Genomic DNA, 9,650 nt, shown 5'->3' on the forward strand with positions numbered 1-9,650 from the left:
CCTCTCTGAATGTCCCCTCTTCCTCTTTCTTATCCCAGCTTTATATGCCGAGCATGATGCCATAAGCTGTCAGTTCTCCCAGCTGTGCTCCCTCCCAGCTGCTTGTGCACCCCCAGCCCACTGGCCAGTGGGGTGATACAAGAAGCAGAAAAGGCCTTGGTGCTGTGTGAGTGCTGCTTAGCAATAACAAAACCATCTCAACACTGTTTTCAGCACAGGTCCAAAAATGTGACTCCATACTAGCCACTGTGAAAAAAATTACTTCTACCCTAGCCAGAATCAGCACAATATGATGAAGCTTTTCCTATGGGACCCCATGAACTTGTCTCAGCTAAAAAATATCTTCATGTCTCATTGAAAAGATATAGGTATCAAAGACTTTGAGATGCTATGAGTCAACACCAGTCCACATTCTGGGTCCAAAGCAACTACTGTGTCCCCATTTTTCCCATGGCAGAATGACCATAAAAGGTGAGAGAATAGCTGAAACTAGAACATATTTTAGCATCAGGAATGCTGCTGCTGCACTCTTTTGGCCTAGCAGTAGCAAAAGCAGAGAATCGTTTTCTCTTCCTTCACACTGCATTTTTTTTTCAATGCTCAGTGCAAGTCAGAGAGCTGTCAGTCCCTTTTGCAGTTAAACTTCCAGCTTTCAAAACGGACTGACCTCTTTGCTATCACTTTTATGCTGTAGGAATTTCTACTAACATGGGAGGAAATCTAACTCACCTACAGCTTTCATCTAAGTCCTTTCCGAACATGGAAAAAAGCTAAAAGCATTTCTTTAGCTGGTGTGACCAGTGTGGAAACCATGGAAAAGGTCCATTCTATGCTTTGAAAAAGTATTTCATATAACTTAATGCATGTTTTTCTACTACAACACATTGACTTCTGGAGGTAGAATTTTTCTGAGATGGGAAGTAGGAGGTAGACATAACTTATGAATGGTCTTTACAGGAATGAATATGTGAACAGAGTCATCTCAGCAGTAGGATGGCAGACCCATGGGTAGACAACAACTTCTATTAACACATAGCTGAAGGAGGCAGAAAATGGAGAAATCAAAGGAAGTGGCATATCAGGTTGCTGTGTAGGTGCTTGACTACCCAGGACAGCGAGGGAGAAAGGATTCTGGGTAGTGGGAAGTAGAGAGTTAGTTAGGAGATGTAGTTCAGGGGCAAGCTTCCCTTATGGACCCAGGACAGCCACTGTGTTCTCTGCAGAGAGTAAGTAGAGACCCTCTGCATGACACTGAATGATCTTCTGGCAGCTAAGAAATGATTTTTTGTGGTCACAGAACGCCTGTGTATCAACAGCTTCCTTCACTGTTTGTTCAAGAAATTTGGTTTCTTGTCGAGTCCTCCTTGAAATGTCTGGTGCAGGCAAGGGAGCACAGCTTGTTAAAATTCTATTGCTGTTTAATTTCTTTCAGTGGATCCTTCCCTGAAGAGCTTCTAATGAGACTGACCTTTATTAGCTAATTAGGCTCATTGAAATGGCACAATCACATTTAGGTTTTTTTCCTTCTACGCATACTCCAGATTAAATTCTCATCATTAGGCAGGTTGGAAGGGGACTTGTAACCATGTGTGGAGGTCAGCAGGGCATGGCCCACTTCACCTCCCCGCCACAACAACTGAAATTGGCAGGGAAGCTGTGCCACATGGTGCCAAATCATGGTTTTGACTACACTGTGATAGTATTAACTTAATTCTGTGCCTATTTCTACTAAGCTAATGTATATGCAAAACACTTGCTATATGGCAGAGACCAACACGGATTTTAAAACAAATTCAGCATTAAGAGTGTAGTATAGCAAACCCCACTCTGTTACAAGTGCAGTACAGTCCATTAGCCTGTGCTGTACTATCCTGCTAGAACAATGAATGGAAAAAGTTCTGAAAGTTTAACAAATATTGGAGTCCCTTGAAGCTGTTGTTCTCAGTCCAGCTGCCCCTCGGGCAGACCCCAGGTTAGTCATGTTGAACACTGTTTCTGATCTTTGAGAGCTCTTCCAGCAGATTCCTTCATGATTTCATCCATCTTTCCCCATATCCAGAGATGGAAAAGGCACATGCAGCAGGGTGGGACGTAGCACTTGCAAGTTGAAACAGCAATATAACCATGACATTACCTCAGTCATCAGTTGATTCCTGCATCACCCTCTTCCAGCTTGGGAGCATCAAAGGGGTAATTACTGTACCCATATGCCTTTACAGGGAGCAAAAACATAACAGCATCCATCAGATGAAACCAGTTCCACATGCATCTGCCAGTTTTAGAAAAGAATTCCTGTAGGATTGCTCCATGCCGAGGCAAAAAGAAAAGACAAGGTAAACTTTTCTTTTGATCATCACCACTTAACTGAAGCCTTTTCATGCTGGTATTGTGGGTTTCTTAAAGACTTCTTTATTTCCTGAGGGCCTAAGTATGAATCAGTTTTATAATCAAACCTTGGCATCTCTTGATGTTGAGAAGTTTGAACTGTGCAGTAGACACTGTCACAGGAACCCGTGGCTGAGCTCCCCATCAGGATGAATGGGAAGTACTGAAAGTTCAAAACCAGTAAATTGGTTAACCCTTCAGTCATCCACCAAAGCACTTTAAGTATGCATTTAACTCAGGGGCTTCACGCTTTGCATACTTGGCTTTTTTTCTACATGAGGACAACTTATAGCAATCAACTTTAACAGGAAAGTTTTCCAATAAAGCAAAGCCATTAAAAAGAGGAAATCACAGTAATGTAAGAAAAAACTTAGTAAGTAGCTTGTACTTAATAGTAAGTGCCTTGACAGTGACATACACTTTAAGTCAATCTTAAAGGAATTCATGTAATTCTCTGAGGTACTAGTTTTTTCTCTTTTGTGCAAAAGAAAACTGTGTTTCATTAACATTTTACATGTGGGATTTCCATTTTGCTCAATCCCTTCTTATTATCTTCTGTGCTGTAGACTGCACAGTGTTGCTTCATCAGCCTACCTTCCTCTGTCACGACACCTAATCTCACACACAGACAGTTTTCAGTGGGCCACTTATGTTATACAAAATAAAGCACTTTGACTGCATCTAATTTTAATTTTTTGGCAGTTTATTCAAAGTCCTCTTTGTCATGGGTTACGGCTACTAATGAATTGTGGAAAAAGGGGCAAACTCTGTTTACATTAATGCAATTTATCTATTCATGCATAGGGGTATTACTAACTAACAAAAGGGTTACAAACAGAACTATTTTTCTACACAGTTGCATACAATTCTAAAACCTACAAGCATGATCTAAACTATCTAACAACACACTGCTTTAGCTAAATGTTTCATAAAGTTGCTGGATCCAAGCAGTCCTATTTATCACATTTTTAACTTTATAAAAAAAAGCTCTTCAGATGTGTTCCTCTGCAGAGTTTAGCAGCCTTCTTCTTTTGCTTCTGCATGAGCCCAAAGTCTCCAGACAGATTCCATTCTTATCTTAGAAGCTGGCACCTGCGAATCTGCCCTTGGCTCACTAAGTTGAAAGTGCACATGTTTTCCAACAGTCTTGAGCTGCAAGACTGGCTGCATCCTCTTTTAAGAGCCAACACCAATTTGCAGGTTGTCTGTTCTGCCCACATGTGTCTCCAGAACTACTTCCCTTCTCTCTCCTGTTTAGGGGGTTTGACGTGTTCCAGCCTAGAGTGTTTGCCTGCAGACAGTAAGTCAGATTTATATGTGTATGTATTAGCATAGCAGAGAAATTAATGAATGTAGCTCCAATCTCCTTTCTCTAGGACATTTGCACTGTAATGTCACTCTCTTCTCTGCTGTGTCTGCTCCTCTCCTCTGGAGCAACACAGCAAGTGGATAAGAGTAGAATAGCTGAGCCTTTTGTCACTTAATGACTGAGGAACCAGGCAGGTGGTGGAAAATCCAGGGTGTTACAGTGATGTGATGTGATGTACAGCATGGTTGAATTACCATGAGTAACCCCAGTAGCACGCACTTGGTGCAACAAAGTTACTAGAAAGAGTCTGTTAAATTTGTCTGTTGGGCTGCTATGCTTTGCTGAGGACTAGATGTACTTAAGGAAACCTTCCCACTAATTTCCTTGCTTAGCAGCTCTACTTTTTGGAAGGACAACAGAAAGGTGTGTGCTTAAGGACAGAGATGAAAGCATCACCAGGCTGACAATAAATGCAGGCCTATTCATGACACGATCCAATAACTGTAGAAACCACAAATACTTCCAAAAAACCTTGGCAGAGTTCTCCCCTCACAAGATGAACCACAGCGATTGCCAGAACCATTGGCTAATGGGTTCCTGGCAGGACTGAGCAGCTTGAGAGCCTTTTGCTTGCTACTGGCTAGCCTAGGGAATCATTTTACATTTCCATGCCCCTCCCAGGAATGGTGAGGGATGGATTAAGGCACAGTCACTGTACTGTTTTGAACACATTCCCATGCTGGGCATGAAATTATTTGCTTTGAATTAAAGCAACTCAGAGACATCCTGCTGGCTCTCCCTAACACAACCACGAGAGCTGGGCACTGTCACACAGACATGTCCCCATGCTCATGCCTTGTTCTGCCACAGCTCCATGGTAGGGACTTTCAGGTGCATGGCACTAGCTCATTTGTGACTGATGAGACTTGGGAACCCTCAGAATATAGGTTGTTTTTATCCTTTTTTCAGAGTTGGTATAAAATTATTTTATACAAGCACTTGAACCCTGATTTGCACTCTTAATTTACTAGCCTTCTTTGTACGTATCAGAGAAATGGAAGACATTCTCTTATTTAATGTGTGACCTGAAAGATATTCCGGTTTGGCCAAGAAGATTTATGGAAATGATGCTTCCTCAAAATACAGGGACAATGGTATAAACTATCTCTATAATTTATACACTACGCTCACTGTAACTCACACTAACCACTGTAGTAAAAGAAGTCATTTGCCCTAAAAAAATTTAGATCAATTTGTTTTCATCTTCTCTTGGTAATAACACTCTACTGTGGCTAAAATAGACAGAAGATTATTATGATCTACAGTATAAGTAACAGTATAAGACCCATTGCACAGCTCATCTTGCTGCTGCTTATTTGTGTTGCCAAAATTTGAAAGCTCCTTTCTGAACAGGGTCCTCAGAAGGCAGTTAGAGATGCCATTCACCACAGTTCAGGGGTGCAGTACATATTTTTCTTACTAGGAAGTACCCTCTTCACAATGAATTTTCCTGAGCAATGTTGGCAATGATAGTCACAGCTGATTTCTTAAATGTAAGTTGAGTCATTGACAGTGCTATCCCATTGACTTCGTCGCTTCAGTGGAGGTCTCTGTAGGAAAAAGGGATGATCTCCTATGAATTTATGCTCTATCAGTGAGTGTTTCTCCTGTATGGAAAATCTTCTGTGTGAATCCTCTGTCGTCCACAACTGCCAGGTATTCCTAAATATCACCAGGAGATGATGCAGGGAATCAGGCTAAGGGACACTTGTAAGAAGAACTGACAGGACTTCTGCTGGGATTAGTATTGCTCATGTTGTTGCTGTAGTAACTCCTACTTGAGTGTATGCAGATTTTGGAGGTGATAGCCTTTATCTTGCTCCCTTCTTCATTGCTCCTTCACAAAGTCTGTTTGCACCAAGCCCCAAAATAAATATAGCTTGTGACTGCAAGTTGTCAGCCGAGATTTTGCTTCTCTTTGTAGACAGACCAAGATGTGCACATGGCTCCTTCTGAATACAGAGCCTGGGACAAAATGGAAACTGAGCACTACAGAGATCTTAAATTTCACACTAGCATTCCTCTTTCCATCCTTTCTGTTCTACTGTCACTGCTTTTGGATAATTATTTAGTTGCTTTTTCATCTTGGTTTTTTTTATATCAGTGTTGCCCTAAAAGTCTGTAAAAAAGACTCCAAGCCAAGTTTTGTAGGAGATAAGATAATGGGCAGGCACTTTAACGAGCAACCCCGCTCATCCAGGAATACATAGACACGCGTGCATGCAAGCTCAAAGTTCTATAGCTTTTATAATATAACCTATCCAATCACTACTGTCCACATGTCCAGTTCCACCTCTGTCCCCTCCCAGTTCCCACCCCTGTTGAATTGGGGCTGGGGTCGTTGGGACCCTCTGTCTTCATCCACCTCCTCTTCTTCAGCACACAAAGGTTCTCTGGACACTCTCCAGGGCTTTGGGTCACACTGCTCCATGGTTGCGTTCTCTCTGATATGCTTTAATGTGGTACCTTGAGAAAGAGACTAAATAGCTGGCAGATCTTAGCTGCCTGTTCTGGAGCAGGGGTAGAGACAGAAAGACTTTATGCTTCAAGCTGCTAAATATTAATTCACTAAAATCTACAGCATTACATCTACTGTGTTCCTAAAATCTACAAAATATGAAAATTGAAAAATCAAAAAACTCCTTCGGCATCATCAGTGTTACTGATTTTGTTGTGATCTGCATTATCTGAAAGTTAGTAGGTTAGTATATTTGCTACCTTTTATATTTACAGGCTTTTTGATCCATTTGAAAACTCTATATCAAGGGTATGTGTTGAAAGGGTGGTGGAGGGTGAATACCAAAGATTCTGTATCAAACAATTGCAGTCTTCGCCCAGTGTTTGGATAAAAGCTGTAGAAAGCCGCAGGGATTTGTTTTGAGAATTGTAGGCAGCCATTTCCAAGATAGTCTTATGAATTTGACCTGCCTGAAATATTTGAAAGCCCATTTAAAATCTGAACTGGTTTTGAGGTCAAACTATAAATAAGCCACTCAGTAGTTCAGTAAAGTGTTGAAAGAGCACTTCAGCAATGTGAGGTAAAATACAGAGCTTTGAGCTAGCTAATAAAATCTCTGATGCCATTGGGTTTTGTCACTGTAGTAACAATGAAAGTTGTCTATACAAGGTCTGGACTCCCCTGGGGGTCAACATCTAGGTCCTGAATTTTGGTTTTACCTAGAGGAAAACCTGAAATTTTCCATCCTGAGATGTCATGTTAGCATCAGGCATGTAGTTTTCAGGGTCTGATACGGTTTAAATAGGGTGATTTGGTATTTTCTACCTACCTGCAGTATTTGGCTACAGCTTCAGTTGCACTTACTCATGTAAGAAAACTACTTGGTTCCAGGGCAGAGGGTGCTGGTGGCAGGACTGGCTGGTGCACAGCATCACCATGGGGCCATCCTTTTGCTGCAGGACAGCTGGGCCCCCACAGTCCTTTTTCACAGCACTTCAGGGAGCAATGCCAGCCATGGGGCTGATTGTGCAGCAGCTCTGGGCCACTAGTATGGAGCTGCCTGCCAGCATGTGGCTGAGGGGAGAAAAGTTGCCTTTGTCCTTTGCCTCTTCCACCCTGGAAAGGAAATCTGGCCCTGAAAGTGGAGGATGTTTGATGTGCCAGTGGTGGAAGCAGAACTGAAAGCTGGACAGGACTCTTGGGATAGCCTAGAGCAGATAAACTGCCTCTTGCCAGACATATAAGGGGCATTAAATTCCCTCTTTCATCTTGTTTTCCACCACCAGCTGGGATAACACAGAAACAAAACTAAAAAAAGAACTGTGAATCATTTTAATTGGGTCACTAATGCTTAATAAAAGTGTAATGCAGGATAAATTATCTTTAGGTCACCTCTTAGAAGAGCTCACAAATGTTCCCTGGACTTGAAAAGGATGGCTGGACCCTTTTCCCCCTCCATGTGCTGCTTAACCCTGCAGTCCTAAAGGGCAATTTCTTTTTCCAGCTCTCTGAGAGCAGGTTCTGCCCTGTTTTCAGCACTGGCAATAGCAGTGACAGCTCTTAAATGTCATGAACAAGGTCAGCAGGGAAATGCAGAGAACCATTCAGGACAGCCCATGCCTGCTCTGCCAATCTCTGTCCTATTTCATCCCATGTGTTGCCTTGCTCTCTGATATTATCTTCTTATGTCTGCAGCAAACTTGCTTCAGAGTGGACCCCACCAGCTTCATCCCTCTGGCCAGCACTGCTTTCAGCTTTCTGGAGCACTCCCATGGTGGTTTTGCTATTTGGGTAATTCTCTGAAAGAAGAGCCATCAATTTACAAATTCACCTGTCTCCCCTCTCTTCTTTTACACTGTGTATGTGTGTGTGTGTATAGATACATACACATATATACATATGCTTGCATGTATAATTGCCTTCTTCAAGGGCCATTTATGGCAGCAGCAGAAGTTTACCACTGTTTCAGATGGAGCTTCCTGCAGGCCAGTAAGTCCTGGCTGTGCTTGCTCCTTGTGTTGATGAAGAATCACAGGATTCACTGGCTAAGGATGATGTTTATATCACATTGATTTGAGCAAGGGTAAAAAAAAACCCACCCACAACATTTTTCTAGTCTTCACCAACCAGGATTAATGTACTCTGGTGAAATTATGGGGGAAGCTGGAATGCTAAGGAATACTAAGCTGGAATACTAAAGAACACTAAAGTCACCACTGAATATTTAAAAGTGGATGGTGAAATAGATGTCGTTTTTCTCAGAAGAAAGACAAATCTTTGTGGCAAAGAGTAGAAGAAGGGGGAGGAAAGAATGCATTTGTGTTCTGCATAATTTTGAGCTTTTAAAGAAGGACTGCATTTCCTGTTGTGAAGGATGGATGCTGGCAGGTAACTACCTCAGTGCTTTAATTAGCTGCGCTGAAAGTCCCTTCCATGATTTAGATCTCACATTGTGTATGCATCTTCTTGTCTGTGCTGTAACGCTCAAAGGCAAATGCCAGACTCCACATGATCAGTTTGCTGAATGGTGTTATTCTACACTTATGACTGTAGGCATGTGTTCTAGGTAAATGGAGAACAGATTTTGTACTCTTCTTAAATACCCTCTGTTAGTTCCAGTGTCTTGTCCAAAGGTGTGTAAGTTGATGATGCAGATAATTCATCTCTTCTGGCTTTACAGGATAGATAGAAAAAGTGGCAGGTGCTTGTTTTATCCAGTTATGTACCATTTTACTTGAGATACACAGCTCTAAAAGGTCTGTTGACTATAAATGTGGCATGTTTTTTCCCAGTTAGCATGTATGTATGCAGAGTGGCACTTTGATCTTTTTTTGTTCTTGGGTTGGTGTCACTCACTTGAACTCCATACATAAATGCGTGTACTCTTCTTTGTCATGTAATACTTATATTTGTTTACACTTACGGAAAATGGGCTTTCAGCACACACATACCTATTCAGAGTTTTCCACTCACTGGCGATGAGGTGTCTTATGCACTCATTTTGAAATCTCTTTGGCATGAAAAATGTCAGCCAAACTCAAAAGATGGAGAAGAATCAGATAGTGAAACCTCTTTGCATTAAGCAGCATTCGTCAAGTCACTTTATAACCCTGTCACCCGTACATGACACATGCCACAGCTGAAGTGTGTCCTTGATATCCTTACAAATTAGTATGACTTTCCCCACGTTTTAGGTCCATAGATCAGTCTGTGCTTACCATCAGCACTTCACCTCATGAGACCTACCTGAGCTTTGCGATAGACATGCCATTTTTACCAAAAGAATTGGTATTTCTTCCAGATCACCATAGATAATTATATGTACAGGCTTCAAAACTGCCCTTCCCTTTTGTCAGCAAATGGCTGACTTTCGATCATGTTGCCACAGAGGATTGTGATCTGCCCAAGAATTTTTCTTCCATATTGCCAATACTGCAC

The sequence above is a fragment of the Pithys albifrons genome, chromosome 6 (assembly GCF_047495875.1).
Source record: "Pithys albifrons albifrons isolate INPA30051 chromosome 6, PitAlb_v1, whole genome shotgun sequence".
Lineage (NCBI taxonomy): Eukaryota > Metazoa > Chordata > Aves > Passeriformes > Thamnophilidae > Pithys > Pithys albifrons.